Source organism: Euphorbia lathyris, chromosome 6 (genome assembly GCF_963576675.1).
Source record: "Euphorbia lathyris chromosome 6, ddEupLath1.1, whole genome shotgun sequence".
Taxonomy (NCBI): Eukaryota; Viridiplantae; Streptophyta; class Magnoliopsida; order Malpighiales; family Euphorbiaceae; genus Euphorbia; species Euphorbia lathyris.
The window spans coordinates 73,891,818-73,915,253 of record NC_088915.1 but is presented as its reverse complement, the minus strand read 5'-3'; the positions used below and the strand labels follow the sequence as shown (position 1 = coordinate 73,915,253).

At 38.5% G+C, this 23,436-nt stretch overlaps 1 pseudogene; it reads left to right on the top strand.

The window, feature by feature from the left end:
* Positions 1-289: 289 nt before the first annotated feature.
* Positions 290-21,862, top strand: LOC136233137 (dehydration-responsive element-binding protein 2D-like; annotated as a pseudogene).
* The last annotated feature ends 1,574 nt before the right edge of the window (positions 21,863-23,436 follow it).

Here is a 23,436-nt window from a genome sequence, read left to right as displayed (position 1 = left end):
AGGTCTAAATTGATGTTATATTGTAAACGTTAAGCCTAAATTGATATTATGTTTTAAACGCTTAAACCTATATTGGTGCTATTTTAAACGTTGAGCTTAAATTGGTACCTCCCTAAAAATCTTACGTCATTTTGGTACCTTATCCTTTTTTATATATTAAATTAGATTCCATCAGTTTTGTTTTAAGCTCCAAATCACGCACATCGTGTGATCCAGCTTCAGCTCATGTCACGTGATCCATGCTCTTTTTGCACATCATCCCTCTAAACTTGTCCATTTTAATGGTCGTGTGGCTCTGTGTTCAAAATAGCACCAATATATATAGAGAGAGGTCTAAGAATGGCTGCTTCTGATGTGAAGAAAAAGAAAGGTAATTGTTATAAACTTGGTCTTGTTTATTTTTCATCAAATAGATGGATTGAAATGTTTAAGAAATGAAAAGAATTCTGAATAAATGGATTGTTTAAGAAATGAACAGATCTAGAATAGTTCTAGCGAGCTGGATGGAAAACAACTTTCATATGCCTCTGATCTGATTCATAAGACGATTTTAATTTTCTTTTTGCAGGAAAAACGGTGGTCAAGAAAATGGAAGAAAATCCATGTGCAGATATGAGTGCTTCAGATCTTCTCGGAACTCATACCAAATCAGATGAAAGAAAAGGATTGTAGAATGTAGCCGGCGAAAACTCCCTTCTCAGACTGAGGACAAAATGAAACTTCAAGTAAGAAAAGAAACTCCCTTCTCAAACCAAATCAGATGAAAGTTCCTTTTATTTTATTTACCTTTTATGGCTTTCAATCTGTTGATTCTGTTTCAATCGACTTGTTTTTTCTTCCAATCAGTGTTTGTTAATGAATGAACTTTGATGATCAATACCTTTTGTTTAGTTTCGGACTAGCATCACATTCTTGTTTACTTTCAGATTAGCAATACTGATGATCAATGCCTTCTGTTTAGTTTGATTATAATTTGCATATCAAGCCCTGCAAACTCTTGATATTCAACATTAATGGTTATTTGACCTTTAAAGAAGTACTCTCCTTCTTGTGGAATAAGAAGCCTTTGATCTTAGCGTGATTTTATAAGACTTTGAGTTATGTTGATGCCTCCTGGAGAGAATCTGTTAATATGTTGATGCCTCCAAATAACATCACTAGAGGGTGTAAAGAGAGGGTGTTGGTTGAATTTTATTATCATTTCTGGAGATAAATTCCTAAAATGCTAGTTGCAGTTACAATCTAACGTGATTTTACATTTTTCATAAGATAAGTTTTCTATTAATGTAGGTAAACATTTTGAAGCATACTTTCAGAGATAACCTTAAGTGAAGAACAACATTCAGCTATAGAACAGCTGAAACAAAACATAGGAAACAACATGAAAGAGAAGGTGTTGTGCGGAATTAATGAAAAATAAAATAATAAACAATCGAAAAACACAGATTTACGTGGTTCACCAACGTTGTGTTGGGTAGTCCACGACAGAAGGAGAATAGTATTATTAGGAGGTGAAAATCAGATTACAATGATTAGGTTACATAATGGGGTATTTATAATACCCAATCTAACCTAATCCCACTAGGAACCCATGATCCTAACCCCACTAGGAACCCATGATCCCAATCCAACTAGGAACTCATGATCCTAATCCAACTAGGAATCCGAAACCCAATCCTACTCCGAATAGGAAACGGGATATACTGATTCAAGGCATTACGACAAATCTCCACCTTGACTTGAATCCTCCTGAAAACATAACAGATGCACCCATGACAGTGCCAGATGAACAGACTTCTCTCTCTGCCTCAGAGTCGCCCCCACAGGGCAACTAATAATCTCTGACGTTTAGCAAGTCCAAACAGTGTTGAAACTTGCTCTGTGGAACAAGCTTGGTAAACATGTCAGCCGGATTGTCAGCAATGCCTACCTTCTTCACCTTAACCCTCTTCTCACTTCTCAGAAAATGATACCTGACATCTATATGCTTGGTCCTCTCATAATGAACCTGATCCTTGGCTAAACAGATTGCACTCAATCTGTCACAATACACTGTAGCCTGATCATGATGTAGACCAAGATCACTAACCAGTTCTTTAAGCCAAATCCCCTCCTTAGCAGCTTTAGTCAGTGCCATATACTCAGCTTCCGTAGTAGACAAAGTCACTGTAGGCTGCAAAGTAGCTTTCCAACTGACAACTGAACCGCCAAGAGTGAAAACATAACCAGTCATAGATCTTCTACTGTCAATATCTCCAGCATAATCAGAGTCTGAAAAACCTGTCACCAAACACTCTGTATCACCTCCATAAATGAGACCAACGTCAGATGTACCTTTTAGGTACCGAAAAATCCTCTTCACAGCTTGCCAATGCTCCTTGCCAGGTTCACCCATAAACCTGCTAACAACACTAACGAACTGTGCAAGATCAGGTCTAGTGCAGACCATTGCATACATCAAGCTTCCTACTGCACTAGCATAGGGAACTCGAGACATGTACTCCTTCTCTTCAGCAGACTTAGGTGCAAAAGCAATAGACAGATGTGCACTTGCAGCACTGGGAGTATCTATGGGCTTTGCGTTAGACATGCCAAATCTTGACAAGATCTTCTGAATATAGCCCTTCTGTGACAGAAAATGTTTTCTTTTGCTTCTGTCCCTGTAAATCTCTATTCCCAGAATTTTCTGAGCTGCACCTAAATCCTTCATCTCGAACTCTGCGCTGAGAAGACCCTTCAACTTCTAAATGTCGTGCTTCTTCCTTGCAGCTATCAACATGCCATCTACATACAACAACAGATAGATAAAAGACTCATCTTCTAGTTTATTGTAATAGACACAACAATCATATGGGCTCCTTGTGTAGCCCAACTGCATCATGTAGCTATCAAACCACTTATACCACTGCCTAGGAGACTGCTTAAGTCCATACAAGGACTTCTTCAACTTGCAAACATAATTCTCCTTCCCAGGAATCTGGAAACCATCTGGTTGGGTCATGTAGATCTTTTCCTCCAAATCTCCATGCAGAAAGGCTGTCTTTACATCAAGTTGCTCAAGCTCGAAATCCTGATGTGTAACTATAGCTAGCAACACTCTAATAGAGGTGTGTCTGACTACTGGTGAGAATATCTCATTATAATCCACTCATTCTCTTTGATTGAAACCTCTAGCAACAACTCTAGCCTTATACTTGACTCCCTCTGCAAGTGATATCCCTTCCTTTATCTTGAGAACCCACTTGCAAGTAATAATCTTTCTCCCTAGAGGTGGTATGAGTAAATCCCATGTTTGATTCTTATGAAGGGATTCCATCTCATCTCCCATAGCAGCAAGCCATTTCTCAGAATCGGTGCCTGAAACAGCTTCTTAGTAAGTTGATGGTTCACGAGTGTCCACCTCTTCAGCAACCTGTAGTGCATAGCCCACCATGTCCTCATACCTCTTAGGTGGCCTAACTCCAACCCTCCTTGGTCGATCTTGAGCTAAGCTACGATGTGTAGCTTTAGATGGTTGAGAAACTGATGGTGTAGACTTTGGTAGCTCTATTTCTGCTTCTAACTCTTGTTCCTTCAAGCCACTCTCACTCTGTATGATCTGAAACTCCACCTGTTTATCAATGCTATCAGTTTCTGTTGCAGTTGTAGGCTTCACAATGGGTCAAAGGACAAATTTTTCGTGAAAGACTACATTTCTGCTCAAAATGACCCTTTTCACTGATGGAGACCAGATCCTGAAGCCTTTAACTCCATCTCCATAGCCTATGAACACTCCCTTCTTGGCTCTTGGCTCTAGCTTACCCTCATTAACATGATAGTAAGCTGTGCACCCAAAAGCTTTCAAATTTGAGTAATCAGCAACCTTTCCTGACCACATTTCTGTAGGCGTCTTGAGTTGTATGCCGGTGTGTGGTCCGCGGTTAATCAGATAACATGCTGTGTTCACCGCTTCAGCCCAGAATCTTCTTTCTAACCCAGCGTTAGAGAGCATGCATCTCACCCTCTCTAGTAATTTCTGGTTCATTCGTTCAGCTACACCATTTTGTTGCGGTGTATTCCTGACTGTGTGATGCCGAGCAATCCCTTCATCCTTACAGAACTGATCAAACTTAGACGAGCAGAATTCCAGACCATTATCAGTTCGCAGCCTCTTTATCTTCTTTCCTGTTTGGTTTTCCACCAATGCTTTCCACTGCGTGAAATTCTTGAAAGCTTCACTTTTATGCTTTATCATGATGACCCAAGTCATCCTTGAATAATCATCAATCAGAGACATAAAATATCCGTGACCTCCCAAAGACTCAACTCAAGATGGACCCCAACAATCAGAGTGGATATAATCGAGTGTGTCTTTTGTTATGTGAATAGCTTTGGGAAACTTGCTGCGATGTAGTTTCCCAAAGACACAGTGCTCACAAAGCTCCAGACTCTTGACCTTATGACCACCAAGAAGATCATCCTTTGATAGAATCTACATCCCTCTTTCGCCCATATGACCAAGTCTCATATGCCATATCTTTGTCATATCCTCCTGGTCAATCTCTGACGATGCAGCATTAGCTGAACCTGTAACAGTGGAACCTTGCAAAAAATACAAAGTACCATGCTTCACACCTTTCAGAATCACATCAGAACCTTTATAGACATGTAGAACTCCATCTTTTCCTGACCAGCTGAGACCCCTGCTGTCTAACAGACTCAGAGATATCAGATTCTTCGTCATTAAAGGAACATGTCTGACTTCGTTCAACGTGCAGAACTTACCATCATGTGTCCTCAACTTGATCGAGCCTATTCCAACTACTTTGCAGACATGACTATTAGCCATTGAAATGCTACCTCCATCTACCTGCTTATAAGTTGAAAACCACTCTCTCCTTGGACAAATATGGTAAGATGCTCCAGAATCAAGAACCCACACATCAGAGTGATGAGTGTGTCCATCAATAACTAGAGCAATATCATTTTCAGAGCTGCTGTCGCCATCTGCTACAGCAGCACAACCTGGTTGATTTTCTGATTTCTTCTTCTTTGGACAATCAGTTTTCCAATGTCCTTTCTCCTTACAGTAATTACAGGTGTCGTCTGGCTTGGGACCCTTTGAGAACGGCTTCTTAGACTTCTTCATTCCACCATTTCCCTTTCCCTTACTGCCGCTGGCAACCAGTCCAGAGGCCTGATTATCTGCACATGTATTGCTCGCCTTATGGCGCAACTCCCTACTATGAAGAGATGACCTAACTTCTTCCAGAGTCACAGAATATTTACCAACAATAAATGATTGAACAAAATTCTCATATGAAAGCGGTAAAGACACCAATAGAATCAAAGCAGCATCTTCATCTTCAATTTTCATATCAATATTACGTAATTCTAATAATAATGTGTTCAATTGATCTAAATGATCCCTGAGTTGCGTACCTTCCTGCATTCGCAGGCCAAACAGACGTTATTTCAGAAGAAGTTTGTTTGTTAGAGATTTCATCATGTATAAGCTCTCTAACTTCATCCACAGACCGGCAGCAGTCTCTTCGTCTGAGACCTCAGTGATGACGTCATCTGCGACGCACAACATAATTGTCGAATGTGCCTTTTCTTCCAGAATCGTCATCTCAGCAGTGACTTCTCTCGTAGCCTTCTTCAACGGTGTCCACAGACCTTGTTATTTTAACAAAGCTCGCATCTTGATCTGCCATAGACTGAAACTATTTCTCCCAGTAAACTTTTCGATTTTCACGTTCATCGCAGACATCTTTCTCTCCAGAAAACAAAACCTCGATCGGAAACCGAAAGCTCTGATACCAGTTTGTTGTGCGGAATTAATGAAAGATAAAATAATAAACAATCGAAAAACACAGATTTACGTGGTTCACCAACGTTGTGTTGGCTAGTCCACGACAAAAGGAGAATAGTATTATTAGGAGGTGAAAATCAGATTACAATGATTAGGTTACATAATGGGGTATTTATAATACCCAATCTAACCTAATCCCACTAGGAACCCATGATCCTAATCCCACTAGGAACCCATGATCCCAATCTCAATCCAACTAGGAACGAATGATCCCAATCCAACTAGGAACTCATCATCCTAATCCAACTAGGAATCTGAAACCCAATCCTACTCCGAATAGGAAACGGGATATACTGATTCAAGGCATTACGACAGACGGTCTGGTGGGAGATAAGGTGAACGGCAAGAAAGGTGGTCAGAGCATCGCCACATGCATGATGGCTCATTGGTTGTCCTCTGCCTACATCACAAAGGAAGCCTAGCAGAGCATCTTGATCTCTTTCTTGTTGAACCCTTCATATGGGTTAAGATAGAAACGGAAAATTGCATATTCTCCCAGATGAACTGCCAGGAGATCTTGGTATGAGTGGAAGGGTAATGTGTTCATGCTTCTCTGTTTTCCTTCACTTCCATAGCTATGATTGTAGAACGTCGCCGGCGAAAACTCCCTTCTCAGACTGAGGACGAAATGAGACTTCAAGTAAGCTGATGTTATTAGTGTTAACCCGTTCGTGTTCCTTGTAATTTTAGTTTTACTCTATGGTTTTGATTTATTTGGCACATGAACTTTGTGATTCACTCTCTTAGTAGTTCATTTATCAGAGTTTATTAATCTCTTGTGCCACTCATTGCTGGGTGTTTTTATGGTCCTGGTGTGTTTTCAACAGCTGGAGTTTTAAATAAAATCAATGGAAAAAATGACTAATTGAAAGAATAATAAAGAAACCAATGGCATATTGGACTAAAAATATGAATACTCATTTTCTATTAGTTTTCAGCCAGTCTGGCATTCACATAATTAATATCAGTGTCAACCATTTCGAAGACATTCCTGTTCCACTCGCACGATACAGTCTGCAGAGTCTTAAGCTTATGACAAAGGAGTTGAACGGGTGGGAGAGAGAGCGTGGAGGAGTCCCGGTAAGAAGAAATCACATCATGGATAGTGGGATCGAAATTGGGAAACCCATAAAGGCCCAACAACACAAGACAACCTTAAAGGATAATGACTCGAGAGGTCACGGGTGAGAGCAGTGCATGACATTCTGTCCTAGATATCCATAAATCCAGCTGAAATTAGAGCAATCTAGCCAACATTATGCATGTGCCAAACCCTGCCTACCATTAGACCATGTGTATGCAGACCTAGCAGTATCAACTTCTAATAAACCACGCTGCCCAATAAAAGCTTCTGAAATCTGCATATGCACTAGGTGCTGGGGACTAGTTTTCTCATGAGCACCCACCACAACATTGGAATCCCCTAATACAAGCCAATGTCTCATTAAAATAAATCTATACGAGATGTTATCTTGAATCATTAAAATTAATCAAAATGAGTTCAAATTAACACGAAAATATTATTTGAGTTTATAATATATTTAAAATATTCTTTATTAAAATTCGTATTTTATTTTGAGTATATATATTATATGTAAAATAAAATTCAGTTTAATTTGATAAATAATATTACGTGTATGTTATATATGTAATTCCAAATCAAAACTAAATCAGTTTGAGTTTATAATATATTTAAAATATTCCTAATTAAAATTCATATTCCTTTTGTTTTTTTTAATGCAAAAGATGATACTTTATTAAGAGATATTGGAAAGGTTACACAGAAACAGAGGTGGATTGGAAAACCACACACCTAAGTAACTGTTATCTAAAGCATGTTGAGCTAATAAATGGGCCGACACATTGGCTGATCGTTTGATAAAGGATACTGAACACTCCTCTAAGTCCTATAGTAGTGCTCTACAGTCGTTGACTATGACATAGAAAGGCAAAAAGGCCTCCAATGTGCGGGTCAAGGCTTGAACGGTAATGAGGGCGTCTGATTCAACTACTACCCGGCTCCATCCGCAGTCTGTTATCCAACTGAGCGCCTCCCGGATTGACATGGCCTCTGCCGTTGCTGCATCTACTGCAAAAGGCAAGATCGCATTCCGAGCAGCAAGAAAAGTTCTCGTGTCATCCCTTAGGATGCAGCCAAATCCCGCACTTGTCATTGCTGCTCGCCAAGCCGCGTCAACATTCAACTTGGCAAACCCCGTGCCAGGCGGTGACCAGTACGATGAGGCAGTAGAGCCAGGAGCCATACGGAGGGGCATTTCCCCGCAGACATGCGCTGTTTTCCAATCAGAAAGGAAGTTCATGGCTCTCTGATACACGAAAGGCGCGGCAGTTGTGCGATGATTCCAGAAAAGGTCGTTCCTTGCATCCCAGATTTGCCAAAGCAGGACAACAACAATTTCCACTTGAGGGGTCGGTTTTGATGCCAAGTAAGACTAGAATTCTAGCAAGTTTGCGTGCCCCCAAGCACCCTACTAGAGCATGGAATGCGTCTTTCGGAGCCACTGCGCAGACGGGACAGATAGAGGGAGTTTGGATGCGCCTTCTCTGTAGCTCGATGAGGGTAGGTAAGCAACCACTGATTGATCTCCGCGCCATATTTTTCACTTTAGGCGACACCTGCAGTTTCCATAATAGTTTCCAGATTAGTACCTGTGTAGATGAGGTAGTATCATCATCTTCGTTCATCAGGTGGCGATAGCCACTTTTTACTGTATAGTTTCCACACCTTTCCCCAAACCAGTACTAGGTGTCCTAAATTCGGCGCTGACTAATCGGAATTTGTAGGATCCGCATCTGATCATGGTCGTTGAATAAGCCGCGAATCAAATCGATATCCCACGTTTTCGACTCCTCTAGTATTATATCCGCAACAAACTCAATCTCAATATTTTCTAGACGAGCACTAACCACTCTCGGGTTTACTTTGTCAATTAGCCATGGGTCATCCCAAATTCGGACCGATTGACCATTCCCTATCAGTTTTCTGGCCCCTGATCTGACTAAGTCTTGGGCGGCCATAACGCTGCGCCAAAGAAAGCTCAGATTGTCTGGTATAACAGCATCTAAAAAGGAATAGTGTGGAAAAACCTTGCTTTCAGAACACGAGCTAGAATCAAGTGAGGATCTGTGAGTAGCCGCCACCCTTGTTTGGCTAACAAAGCCAAATTGAACTAGTGCAGACGGTGGAAACCCATGCCACCAAGCTTCTTCGGTCTACACAGATTTGGCTAGGATCGCCAATGGATACCAACAGAACTATCAGATCCAGAACTCCACCAAAAAGCGTTCATACAACGCTCCAACTCATCGCACATTCCTTAAGGAAGAAGAAACAAACTCATCACATATGTTGGAAGGGCCTGCAAAACCGATTTTATAAGAATTTCCTTCCTTGTGTGGGATAGGAAACGGGCTTTCCAACTTCTCAATCTGGATTCCAGCATTTCAGATATGTAGCCAAATACTTCTCTTTTATTTCTCCCAACGATAGATGGTAACCCTAGGTACCTTCCAGGGGTTTCTGTAGCCGAGACACCCAGAACTGAACATGTCACATCCCGCTGAGCAATAGGGCACCGCTTGTTGAAAGAGATGGATGACTTTTCAAAGTTGATTTTTTGACCCGAGGCCCGCTCATAATCTAATAAACAATGTTTTACCGCGGAAGCTTCTGCACTGTTTGACCTAAAAAAAGAAATAGCTATCATATGAAAAAAATAAGTGAGAGACAGTGGGGGCATGACGGGCAATTTCACAACCGTTTAAACTACCAACTTCCTCCAATTTTGCTAGAGATAATGAAAGACCTTCTGCACAGATAATAAACAAGTATGGAGAGATCAGGTCCCCTTGCCTGAGGCCCCTCTGGGTTTAATCGGGTTGCTCATATAGTTGCCGCTAACAACCGTGTAAGTAGCCTTGGTCACACATTGCATAATCAGACTAACCCATCTCTGTGCAAACCCTAACCTGAGCATCATTAATTCCAGGAATCTCCATTCAACCCGGTCATATGCTTTTGTGTATATAATGATTAATTTCGTATGGCAGCATGACGTTGTTAGAGATAAGCCTGCCTGGGATAAATGCACTCTGTGAAGGTGAGATAATCAAGTGGAGAAACTGCTTGAGCCTGTTAGCGAGAACTTTAGCTAGGATTTTATAAACAACATTGCATAAGGCTATCGGCCTTAAATCAAAAAGAAACTCGGGGATAGGTTTCTTCGGGATAAGCACAATGTTGGTCTCATGAATATTTTTGGGTAGCTGACCAGAGTTTAACCAGAACAAGCAAAATTCTGTGACCTATGGACCCACAACATCCCAATATTTCTGATAAAATCCAGGGTTGAACCCGTCGGGACCCGGGCTCTTAGCAGGGTGCATCGAAAAATACAGGATTCATCGCAGCTAGAAGAAGTAAATAAAGATTCAAAGTAGGACTGAATTATTGGCATCAAACCTGTATCCCAAGTGCTCCATACCCCATCAGCATTTTTAAGGCGGTCAATGTTGTTCTTCTTTGGTCTAGAAGAGGCTGCCTTGTGAAAGTAGCTCGAATTGAAGTCTCATGCTTTTAACCATAGTTTCTTCGCGCGCTGGCGCCAATGTAGTTCCTATTTTAATAACAGGTCATCAAGACGAACCCTGGCCTCCAAAACTCGCCTCTGCGCTTCCATTCCAGGCGGACGTTTAGCTTGATCAATTTTTACATGGCAAACCGCCAGCTCAATACGGAATCGACGCCGTAAATTCTCACCCTAAATCTGCAGACTCATGCCATAGTGTTGCTGCCTGACTATCAGATCCGATGTGCTACTCTCTTCCCAGGCTTTCTTAACAGTTTCATGGCAATTCTCCTCTCCAAACCATGAGTTTTCAAAACGGAAGCGATTTTGGCGTGTATAGGCCGGCTGTTCAATCATTAAGTGGAGCACAGAGTGATCCGAACAGTGAGCTTTTATGTTAGATAGTTTAGCTTCAGATAGCAGTAGCAACCATGAACTCGAGGCAAAAGCACGGTCAAGTCTCTCCTCCACACACATCGGGGAGCCCCGGCTTTTCTCCCAAGCATATTCATAACCTTGTAGAGGTAGTTCATATACTTCACAATCACGAATAACATCAGAGAAGCCATTCAATAGGCTTATGGGATGATTCCTACCACCACGTTTATCCACTGGGGATAGCATGTCGTTAAAATCCCCGATGATAATCCAGGGTAAAGAAGAATTACCACTAAGTTGTCTCAGGAGATTCCAAGACTCAGAGCGGCAGACCCTCCCAGAAAACCATAAAAACCGGTTAATCGATCCTCCGGCAAACCTTGTACTGTAACTTTAGTATCAATGAAATTAGAAGAGGAGCTCAGTAAGCTAACCGTACCCCTTTGCTTCCACAACAATGCTAGACCACCTCCCATATTTATAGGATCCACCACAAACAGGCCTGCATAACCAAGTCTATGCTTAACGGCTTCAACTTTCGCACGATTTCACTTGACTTCCATCAGGAAGATAAAATCCGGACGCAGCTTGCTGACCAAGGCTTATAGCATGCGAACTGTTCGGGTATTGCCCATCCCTCGATAGTTCCAGCTGAGAGTGCTCATGACCCAAGGCGGGTCTGAGTATCAGAACTCGCTAACTTTTTCGGTATAGCTCCTTTAGTGCTAGCATCGCAATCCATTGGCCCCTTCATCTGAAAACTTGTTCCTGAGTTTTCCCACTCGGCTGACCGGTCATGCCGATGCCTCTTTGCCTCAATAATGCAAATGCCCTCCTCAGTATTCCCGTTGAATCCTGATCCCTGCTCTAAAGCTTGCACCGTGGCTAAAACTGAGGTGTTGATTGGACCCAATACCTTCCGTGCCCCTGGAATCGCAGAAGGTGAGTCTGTCGATAGGGACGTTGCGGCCTGTGCATGAGGGACATTTTCTTTCATAGTAGTATGGGGTTTTGGTGCAATTCCAGTCGGCAGCCCATCAAGAAGCCAACGGGATTGTGTCTGGGCTAGAGATCGTCGAGTTTGTGCACGGAGAATAGGGCTGTCTGGTTTATTTGCTTGGTCTGGTGTAGGGTGATCAAGGAGCTGTGAGCAGTATTTATCCGCATGTCCAATCAGTCCACAGTAAAAACAGAACGTAGGGAGTCATTCATATTTAAACAAAACCCACGAGAACTCATCTCCCGCCTTAGTGGCTGTAATACATTCAGCAGTGCAGGGCCATTTGTAAATAGGAAGTCAAGGGGCAAGCTTCCTTTTGTTGTTGTTGACCGAGCGGCTTCTATGAGAAGTGTTCGTTCTGCTATCCCATTGGGGTTGCTGTGGGCTTTATCCTTACCCGTAGCTTTAATAAAATTATGATGACACTGCACGGCTGAATGTCCGATAGCAGAACAGATGATGTAGAGCGCTGGAAGGTGTTCATAATATATTTAAAATACTCTTTATTAAAATTCATATTTTATTTTTGGATTTTAATTCGGCAAATACTATTACGTGTATGCTATATACGTAATTCCAAATCAAAAATAAATCAGCTCGAGATGTTGTCTCGAATTAATAAAATTAATCAAAACAACACAAATTAACATGAAACTATTATTTGAGTTGATGATATGTTTAAAATATTCTTAATTAAATATCATACTCCTTCAATTCAAGCAAATAGAACGTCCAGTCATGCCCACACATGCACTAGAAAATATGATGGGTGTTGATTCGAAACAAAGAGATCTCGTCTCGCAACTTGCATGCCTGGACGTGAAACTTTTCACGAGAAAACGAAACACATTAAGGTTGATTGTAATTTTGTACCTTATATATTTCTACTACAAATCAAAATGCCAATAATTAACAAAAAGGCCAATAATTAATAAACTTGGTGTACTCGTACGGTCTCTACTCATGTTGGAGGACGTTACATAAATGTTAAAGGGTGTTTTAGTGTTTTGGAGATTAAGGGTATTGTTGTCTTTTATATTTATATATAAAAAAACTTATACTTGGCTTTTAGGGTTAACGCTCACTATCTCCTTTGCTTCTTCTTCATCCTCTTCTTCTTCAGCTTAGTGTAATTTCATTTCTTTCACCTGTAAGTCGGTCTTCATCGTATGAGCGCTAGTCCTCGGCAAGAAAAGAATTTGTTTGTGTGTACGGGAATAACAAGCTCAGAATAGTCATAAAGATTTCAAATCAGAACATCCCCAAGGGCACCGTCCACTGATAGAGTTGCTTGACCTCTTGGCATCTTCATCTTGCTAACGAGCCAATCCATACTGAGCTGCTTCTAGCCAAACCTCCTGTCCATTTCTGCACCACTACCTCCATTATCACTGAGTGGTAATGAGAATCTTTGATCTTTTCTTATGTGAAAAAGAAATCTGAATCTAGCTTTGATTGTTTAGTTTGTGATTAGGGAGAAATCTGAATAGATCTAAGGAATTTTATATGTATAATCTGATTCATCTGATGATTTTAAGGAACCCGTTCACTTCTTCTGGGAGATCGTGTACCTGTATCCAGAACTCCGCAGACGCTATCACTTCTTCTGGCTGCTGATCGTGTTCCTCAAGTTTCTGCACCAAGAGATGATTTAGGGTATGGATTGCGGCGCAAAAGGTAACCCTCGTCAAAAGCGAGACGTTGTTATTCCGTTGCACCTTAATAGAATTAAAAGAATTAAAACACTCTCATTTTCTATATTCAATTAAAATTCATATTCTATTTACATGATATATGTAAGATTAAAATTAAATTGCAATTTGATAAGTATAATTACATGTACGTTATATACGTAATTTCAAATTAAAACAAACACATACCCTAAATCCTAAATCCTAGAAAACGCGTAAGTATCCGACGTATATCAACAATTTAAAGCATAATAAATAGTAAACACATAATATTATGATAGTACTGATTTATCGGGCGGGATAAGATGAAACCACGTCTCTTCCCAACACATAACTAGAAAATGAAGCAAAATCTCTTCATAGACCATCATTTTCGAAATTAAACCACAAAATCAATTCAAGTAAATAAGGCATCAAATCATGCCCACATGTGCACTAGAACATATGATTGGTGGCGATTTGAAAAAAAAAAAAGCTCACCTTCGGGCATGACACTTTTTACGAGAGGACGAAACACATTGATATCGATTGTTATTTTGTAAGAGAAAAATTGACAACATGCCTCATTCTTCCATTACATATATTTGTACTACAAATGAAATTCTAAATGTCTTTATAAAAGCTCTACCTACAAAGTTTTTAAAGTCAATAATTAATTCACTATTTGTACTCCAGTTTGAGAGCGTTAACATAAATATTGAATGGTATTTTAGTCTTTCTAATTTATTAAGGGTATTTTTTAGTTCTTGTGTTTATATATAAAGAACCTTATGCATGGTTTTTTTAGGGTTCACTGTTTCTCTTCTTCTTCAGCCTATAATGATTCTTCTTACTCTAATTTAGGCTATGTTTTGAGGGGCGCCAACCCATGACTCATATTAATAACAAGAAACCCAAAAAATTATTATATATATACAGTATATATACATAAGGAAATACACTATATTTGTTTTATTTTTTCATTTATAGTTTTTCTCTTTTACGTTTTTTTTTTTACTTTTGATTTCCTTGTTTTTATGTTTGATGGTGTTAAAATCAATTGGTGAACTTTGTAATTATAGACACATTAAAAACTTAGATTGCATTTTCATTTTTGTTGGTCTATACTATACCTATAAATATTTTATATTTTTAACTTAGTTATGTAAAAAGACCAAGAATAATAATTATTTATCTTTTAAGCCTTGTAATATTAAATTTAGCATGCATTATGGTTTTTGGAGGAGAGTGAATTTAGTTTTTAAGCAATTTCAAGTCTAGTTGATGAAAAATGATTTTTTATTTCATTGACATAAAATGTGCAATTTCAAACAATATTAAGTGACTAGAATGGTGGAGGTAGGAGCGAGGAAAAAACATGAAATTACACTTAAAAAAATCTCATCTTCGTTAATTAAGCTTGAAATTATACCAACTCATAATTATACCAACTCATAATTATACCAATCTCATCTTCGGTTCGGCTGTAGCTCAACAAAAGTCTTCCTCTATGGAGCTAGTTTATTTTTAGTTGTACTCTATAGATATTTGTAATTGTTCATGCACTTTTCACTTTTTGTCATATTGAGTTGTTTATTTCAATTGTGATCAATTAGAAAAGCTGCAGTGCATAAATTAGTTGGTGTCTATGTTGCATGGATATGGAACCGAAATGGACATGGGAACATGATACTTTATTTCTAAAACATAATCTTCATAAAATACCCTACAAACGAAAATAGACACTGAATGCAGAAACGCTACAAGGAGTTGATGTTGATGAGATGACATTAGTAAAGAAAATATGCATTCCTGAGAACACAATAATCTCTTAATTCTATGATGTAGCAACAAATTAAAAATCTTCTAAAGGAAGTTGCTATCTCATATGGCCTTCTCTAAGACTCACAAGTAGCAAGTTTCAGCATCCCAAATCAGACTTATTTTCCCTAATAAACCCTATAAATAGAGTTAATGAAGTGTGATTAGGTCAATCAATTTCATTGATAAAAAAAAAACAAGTTTTAGCAATGGTTTTCTAGCATTTTCATATTTAATTAGGTGTTCTTTGTTCTTAAGTTAATTTCAGAATTAATTAGGGTCTGGTTAATTAGGTTTTCTAGCATTTTTAGCAACTTTTTATTATGTTCATTTTATTCCATGGACGAACTTCTTATTTTATTCATTTAGTCCCTAGACAACCCTCTTATTTTATTCATTTAAAAAAAAAGTTCCTGATTTTGAACTTTTTATTTCTTTCAATTTAGTCCTTAGATAAACTTTTCAGTTTAGTCATTGACCCATTTTACATCAACATTTATTATATACTTGTCTTAATTATTTTTAATTTTCTAAATATTAATTTTATTTTCTTTTTGGGCCACATATAATTTGTGTATTTATTTTATTTATACTCTGTGAATGCGATGATTAAACAATGTAGCATGTTAAAGGCACAGTAAAAATAGGTGTTTTATTTCTAAAATGCTAAATGACACAATAGTATGCATATACTTTGACATAAACTTAAAAAGCTTTAATATTGCACAAAATTGTACGTTGGAGTGTTAATCAGTGGCGGATGTAGGGGTTCAAAGGTGGCATTGATAAAAAACAAACAAGTTTTAGCAATGGTTTTCTAGCATTTTCATATTTAATTCGGTGTTCTTTGTTCTTAAGTTAATTTCAGAATTAATTAGGGTCTGTTTAATTAGGTTTTCTAGCATTTTTAGCAACTTTTTATTATGTTCATTTTATTCCATGGACGAACTTCTTATTTTGTTCATTTAGTCCCTAGACAACCCTCTTATTTTATTCATTTAAAAAAAAAGTTCCTGATTTTGAACTTTTTATTTCTTTTAGTTTAGTCCTTAAATAAACTTTTGAGTTTAGTCATTGACCCATTTTACATCAACATTTATTATATACTTGTCTTAATTATTTTTAATTTTCTAAATATTAATTTTATTTTCTTTTTGGGCCCCATATAATTTGTTGCAGATAAAGCAAAATTGGCTGAAATGCTTACATTAGTGATCCGAGATGGAAATTGTGGTCTCACACATATACAGAGAAGGTAACCCCACCGCAGATGCCTTGGCGCGTTTTGGTGTCTTGAGCAACTGTTTCAGATGGTGGGTGGCTGGGCCAGCATTCTGTCATGATTTTATCTTAAGCGATATCTGTAACGCTCCGCACTTTAGATTGTCCTAGCTCCTTTTGCTTTTTTGGTTTTGTTTTGTTTTCTCTTCCTTGTTTCCCCAGTTCTCCTTGTTTTTTCCGCCTCCTATTGTAAGAACCTTTTATTTGTTTTGGTTTGGTCAGGGAGAACGGTTCCCAGGGGTGCCAACATAGTTGGGATGTCTAGGGCCACTCCTCCTAGTTCCTTCTCTTAATAAAAAAAAACCTCCCAAAACTGTTGATAAAACAAACCTCCAAATCCATCAGGCCCAGGAGCACTTTCTTTATTGAGGCTGAAAACTGTCTACCAAATTTCTGAAATATCAAGCTTTTTTGTCAGGAATAGATTATCTTCTTGCGAGACCAGCGATGGAATAATCTCAGAAACCCGCCTATAATCAACATTGATAGCTTCACTGGAGAAAAGCATGGAGAAGTAATCCGTGATGTGTCTGAAGATGAATTAATATCAGAGGAGGGCGTGCCGTGGATCAGAAGGTTTTGAATACCTGTCTTAGTTTTCCAGATTTTGGAAGCTCTATGGGAAAAACTGTAATTTCTGTCTCCCGCGGATAACCATTGAACCCGACTACGTTCCTTAAAGAAGAGCTTATGTGTATATAATTGTAAATCAAGATCATTCTGAGCCTCCACTTCTCTATTGTGTTGGCTTGGAGAATTTCCCAAAGAAGATATTTCAAGCTGAATGTGATGCAGAAGATCCTTAGTAGAACTGATATTGGTTTCAACCCTACCCAAGACATTTTTGTTCCACTCTCTAAGGACATGTCTTAGAGTTTTTAATTTATGACAAAGCAGTTGAGCCGGCGGTAAAGAGATGTGGGAAGAGGGCCAGTGATCAGAGATTACCAATGTGAGAGAGGTATGAGTAGTCCACATGGCAAGAAATCTGAACCATGAAGGTCTATATGTCCCCATGTTACAATTAACCAGAATAGGAGAGTGATCCGACCTGTGTCTAGGAAGAGCGGAGCAAGCAATGTTATCCCAATAATCCAGAAAAGCCTCATTAATTAGTGCTCGATCGAGCTTGCACTCCACATGCGCATTACCCTGCCGACCGTTGGACCAAGTGAAAAAATGCCCTGAGGTGTCGACATCCAGAATATTCCCATGATTAATGAAGTTGCGAAAGTCAGTGCACGCATCAGCAGAGGCTCTGGAACCAGTCTTTTCATGAGCGCCCATATTGAAATCACCTAAAACCAACCACCTCGCATTTGGGAGGCGCAGAAGACTATCTCAAAGTTTCCTTCTACCATTCACAGTAGTCTTCCCATAGACAAAGGAAACTGTAAACATGATCCCAGCCGAATTCAGATAGATAGAGATATGCTGCTCAGAACAGGCAAGAAGAGAAACAACACTAGAAAAGCCAGAAGATGCAAAACGCCATATAGAGTTGTAGGTATTACTAGTAATAAATGAGAGACCCAAGGAGTTTCAAAAATTACCTGGAATTCTGTCTAACCTGACCATAGGTTCAGACAAGCAAAAGAGGTCCAAACGGTGCTTCTGATAGAGCAATCTTAGAGCTCAATGTGTTCTCGGGTTTGCAATACCCCTGCCGTTTCAAAAAAGTGCGATCATTGGTATCTAGACGGAGGACGACTCCTTCTCTTGGAGCGGCTTAAAATTTTGGGCGGGGAAGATGCCTTTTTTGTTTTTTTCCTGACCGTATTCCAATCCTCCTCAGAATCGGTTATCTGTAACAACACTTCAGCTGTTGGCTTGACGCAACCAGTAGCTATTCATCTCTATCAGATGTGAAAGAATTAAGAGGTCTGGACAGATCCCGTAGTGCAATCGTGAAATCTCTAGCCTGATGAGGGCAATCATCTTCAGAATCGCCCCATTTTGGAGCTCTTTGTGTGCTAGTTTCAGGGAAGTTATCCACGGAAGAAGTAAGTTCTGATTTGTGCAGGGCCATTTGTAAATTGGAAGTCAAGGGGCAAGCTTCCTTTTGTTGTTGTTGACCGAGCCGCTTCTATGAGAAGTGTTCGGTCTGCTATCACATTGGGTTGCTGTGGGCTTTATCCTTACCCGTAGCTTTAATAAAATTATGACGACACTGCACGGCTGAATGTCCGATAGCAGAACAGATGATACAGAGCGCTGGAAGGTGTTCATAATATATTTAAAATACTCTTTATTAAAATTCATATTTTATTTTTGGATTTTAATTCGGCAAATGCTATTACGTGTATGCTATATACGTAATTCCAAATCAAAAATAAATCAGCTCGAGATGTTGTCTCGAATTAATAAAATTAATCAAAACAACACAAATTAACATGAAACTATTATTTGAGTTGATGATATATTTAAAATATTCTTAATTAAATATCATACTCCTTCAATTCAAGCAAATAGAACGTCCAGTCATGCCCACACATGCACTAGAAAATATGATGGGTGTTGATTCGAAACAAAGAGATCTCGTCACGAGAAAACGAGACACATTAAGGTTGATTGTAATTTTGTACCTTATATATTTCTACTACAAATCAAAATGCCAATAATTAACAAAAAGGCCAATAATTAACAAACTTGGTGTCCTCACGGTCTCTACTCATGTTGGAGGAGGTTACATAAATGTTAAAGGGTGTTTTAGTCTTTTTAAGATTAAGGGTATTGTTGTCTTTTATATTTATATATAAACAAACTTATACTTGGCTTTTAGGGTTAACGCTCACTGTCTCCTTTCTTTCTTCTTCAGCCTTTTCTTCTTCAGCTTAGTGTAATTTCATTTCTTTCACCTCTATGTCGGTCTTCATCGTATAAGCGCTAGTCGTCGGCAAGAAAAGAATTTGGCTGTGTGTACCGGAATAACAAGCTCAGAAAAGTCATAACTGAGTGGTAATGAGAATCTTTGATCTTTTCTTATGTGAAAAAGAAATCTGAATCTAGCTTTGATTGTTTAATTTGTGATTAGGGAGAAATCTGAATAGATCTAAGGAATTTTATATGTATAATCTGATTCATCTCATGATTTTAAGGAAGTTAAATTTTCCTTTGTAGGTTAAAGGATGGCCAAGAAACCCTAAGAAAATTCATATCCAGATATGAGTGCTTCAACCAATCTTCCAAGAACTCATACCAAATCAGATGAAAAAAAGGATATTATAGTAACGATTGCAGAATGTGGCTGGCGAAAATTTCCTTCTCAGACCTCAGACGAGTTGAAACTGCATGTAAGTTGGTGCTGCCCCCTGCTATTTCCTATTTACATACAGCCAAAATTTTAGAATACAAGAAAGCACAAGCATTGTTTTCTAAATTCCCTTTTCTCTAATATTGTTTTTTTCTCTCTTCAATACTTTTAGCCCTTGTTTGGGAAGAAGTTAATAAAAGGTAAATGAATTTTAATGAAATTTAAATTTTTATCTGCTTTAACCTCCAAACTCTCACCTCAATTTGGTGTTAATGGAAGTAACAGAAAGTTAATGTTCATTATGATATGATTTATGTTAAACTTTGAGCAAATGCCTTACTCAATATCCGAATGAAAATAAAATTGTTCTACTGATGAACAGATCAGTTTTTGTATTCGTTTGTGTTTGTAAGTTGCATTATTATTGACCCTTAAAATCATTTATTTCTTTTGTGCTTTTGCAGTGTGCATGGCTGGGAAGTTGAAGAAATGGAAGAGAAACATGAGGTTCATTTTATTGCTTGAACAAAAGCAATTAGAGAGAGAAGAATATCTTGTTGCTGTATTTTTCTTTTGAAACCTCCTAGTTTAATGTTCATTGTTAAACTTTGTAACCGGAATGTGCAGGCCAAAATTAAAGACGAGACAGCCCAAAAAGAAGAATATCTTAAAGAAGCAGCCTCGAAATATCAAGAACAACTGGAAGCCTCTCGTAAATTACTCTGCCCAAAAATACTTGTTTAGTTCGACTTACATTAACTTCATTGCAGTGTTCTATTGCACTAATCACTAATATGTGGCTTCTCAAATTAAATTGATGATATCTGGAGTCACTTATAGACTTTGAGTTATGTTGATACCCACTAGGGTAACTTTGATGTTAATATGTGATTTTGGTAGGTGATAAATTGTTCGGGTCTGTATCATGACCAAATAACATCACTGAAAAGATAGGGTGTTCGTTGAATCTTATATTTGTGAGAGATTTGTTGATATGTTATTATCATTACGAAGTAATTTTCATTTTCGTAGAGATAAATTGCTAAAATGTTAGTTTTAATTACATTCTAATGTGATTTTACATGATTTTCCATGGGACTGCTCATTTGTAACCAAAGGAATAAGTTGCTTATAAGTTATCTTCTTTTTTTCGCAGTTGTATAGGTGTCTCTGCTCATTGGATGTCAATATCAAGGATGGGTACTGTTGGGGAGAAAAAACCCAGCACAAGCTAGTTCGAGAAAAGGGTGTATGAGAGGCAAAGGCGGCTCTGAGAATGCACTCTGCACTTATCATTCGTCAGAGAACTTGGGGCAAATGGGTTGCTGAAATTACCTAATCGTGGTGCTAGTAAATGATTAGGTACTCTCGAAGCTGCTATGGCTTATGATTCTGCTGCAAGGAAACTCTATGGTCCTGAAGCTAAACTCAATCTTCCCGATCTTAATTGGTTTCCGGCTTCTTCTCATAACACCAAAGTTACCCAATTGGAAAATCAAATTCAAGTCCCGCTTAATTCAGGTCCATCCCTGTTTATAACAGAGACTGATTCGTATTCGAGTTATATCTCCGATCCATTTATGCCGGCAAAAAACGGAGAAGAAATTTGGGGGAAAGGAGAATAATTAATCGGGAATGGAAGAGTTCTGGGCGAATTTGAATGTGAATCTCCCATTGTACGATGATTCGATTTGGGCGGAGGTGGCAATCTCCTGTTGGAAACTCCTTTCTCAGACTGAGGACAAAATGAGACTTCATCAGAGACTCTCTTATATGAGCTTCAGAGTTCTTGCTGTTGAGTGGAAGGGTAATGTGTCCATGCTTCTTTTTTTACTTTCATTTCTATAGCCATGATTGCAAAATGTTGCGGGCAAAACTCAACAAAAGTTCGGTTTGGCTGTAACTCAACAAAAGTCTTCCTCTGTAGAGCTAGTTTATTTTTTTGTTGTACTCTATAGATATTTGTAATTGTTCATGCACTTTTCACTTTTTGTTATATTGAGTTGTTTATTTCAATTGTGATCAATTAGAAAAGCCGCAGTGCATGAATTAGTTAGTGTCTATGTTGCATGGATATGGAACCGAAATGGACATGGGAACATGATACATTATTTCTAAAACATAATCTTCATAAAATATCCTACAAACGAAAATAGACACTGAATGGAGAAACGCTACAAGGAGTTGGTGTTGATGAGATGACATTAGTAAAGAAAATATGCATTCCTTAGAACACAATAATTGTTGAAATAATAAACTTATAATTAATAGAGTCTTTAATGTGGTTCAGTGTATTATCCAAGAGTCATTTTTGTATCTATGTCTGTATCAGTATTTATAGAGAGAGTTAATGTTGTTTATTAAGAGTCATGCTTGTTAAATACCTATCAATACAAGTAGTAAGACAAGAGAATTTTCTTTCCTCAATTATACTCTTCCTCTGTTACCTGTGAAAGTTTAGTTATTTGATCCAACAAATTGGTATCAGAGCCAGCAAAAATTCTCTACAATGATGAGTGGAATGATCCCATATAAATATCCACAATTATCAAAGGAAAACTATGATAATTGGTGCATTAGAATGAAGGCTTTGTTGGGTTCCCAAGATGTATGGGAAATGGTAGAAATTGGATATGATCAGCCAGAGAATGAGGAGGAATTGACGAATGCTCAAAAAGTGAAAAGGAAGAAAGACCAACAAGCCCTCTCTCTAATCCACATGTGTCTCGATGAGAATATGTTCGTGAAAATTTCGACTGCAATAAGAGCGAAGGAGGCATGGGAGATTCTCGAAAATTCCTTTAAGGGGAAAGATAAAGTAGTGAAGGTGCGTTTGCAAACCTTGAGAAGTGAGTATGAGAAACTCAAGATGAAAGAGTCAGAGAAAATTGATGAGTTCTTTAATAGAACTTTGGTAATTGTCAATCAGTTGAAGAGATGTGGAGAAAAAATGGAGGATGTTCTTGTGATAGAAAAAATTCTTCGTTCTTTGACTCAGAAATTTGATTACGTGGTGACTGCCATTGAAGAATCAAAAGATCTGGAGACTATGTATGTAGATCAACTCTTGGGTTCGTTACAAGCCCATTAGGAGAGATTAAAAAATAGAGAAGAACCTGTCGCTCAGGTGTTGCAGGCGAAACTAGATTTGAATGATAAAGAAGAAAAGAAGCAATTTGAAGGTGGATATGGAAGAGGAAGAGGAAGAGGAAGATCAAGAGGTAGAGGCCGTGGCCGTGGCTGGAATCGTGGATATAATGGAAGAGGTAGAGGTGGCAGAAATTTCCACAATAATGAAGCCATAAATAATCAGCAATGGAATGCAAGAGAACGTGGTAGAGGCAATAATTTCCAAGGCCGTGGAAATAATTGGCATGCTCGTGATAAATCTCGTGTGCAACATTACAATTGTCAAAAATTTGGGCATTATGCTGCTGAGTGCAAATATGAACCTTTTAAAGACGAACATGCCAATTTTGCCGAGGCGGACGATGAATGATCAACTTTGTTACTGACATGGAGCGAAGATGAAGCAAGGAGCAAGGAGTCTTGGTATCTAGACTCGGGAGCAAGCAATCATATGACGGGAA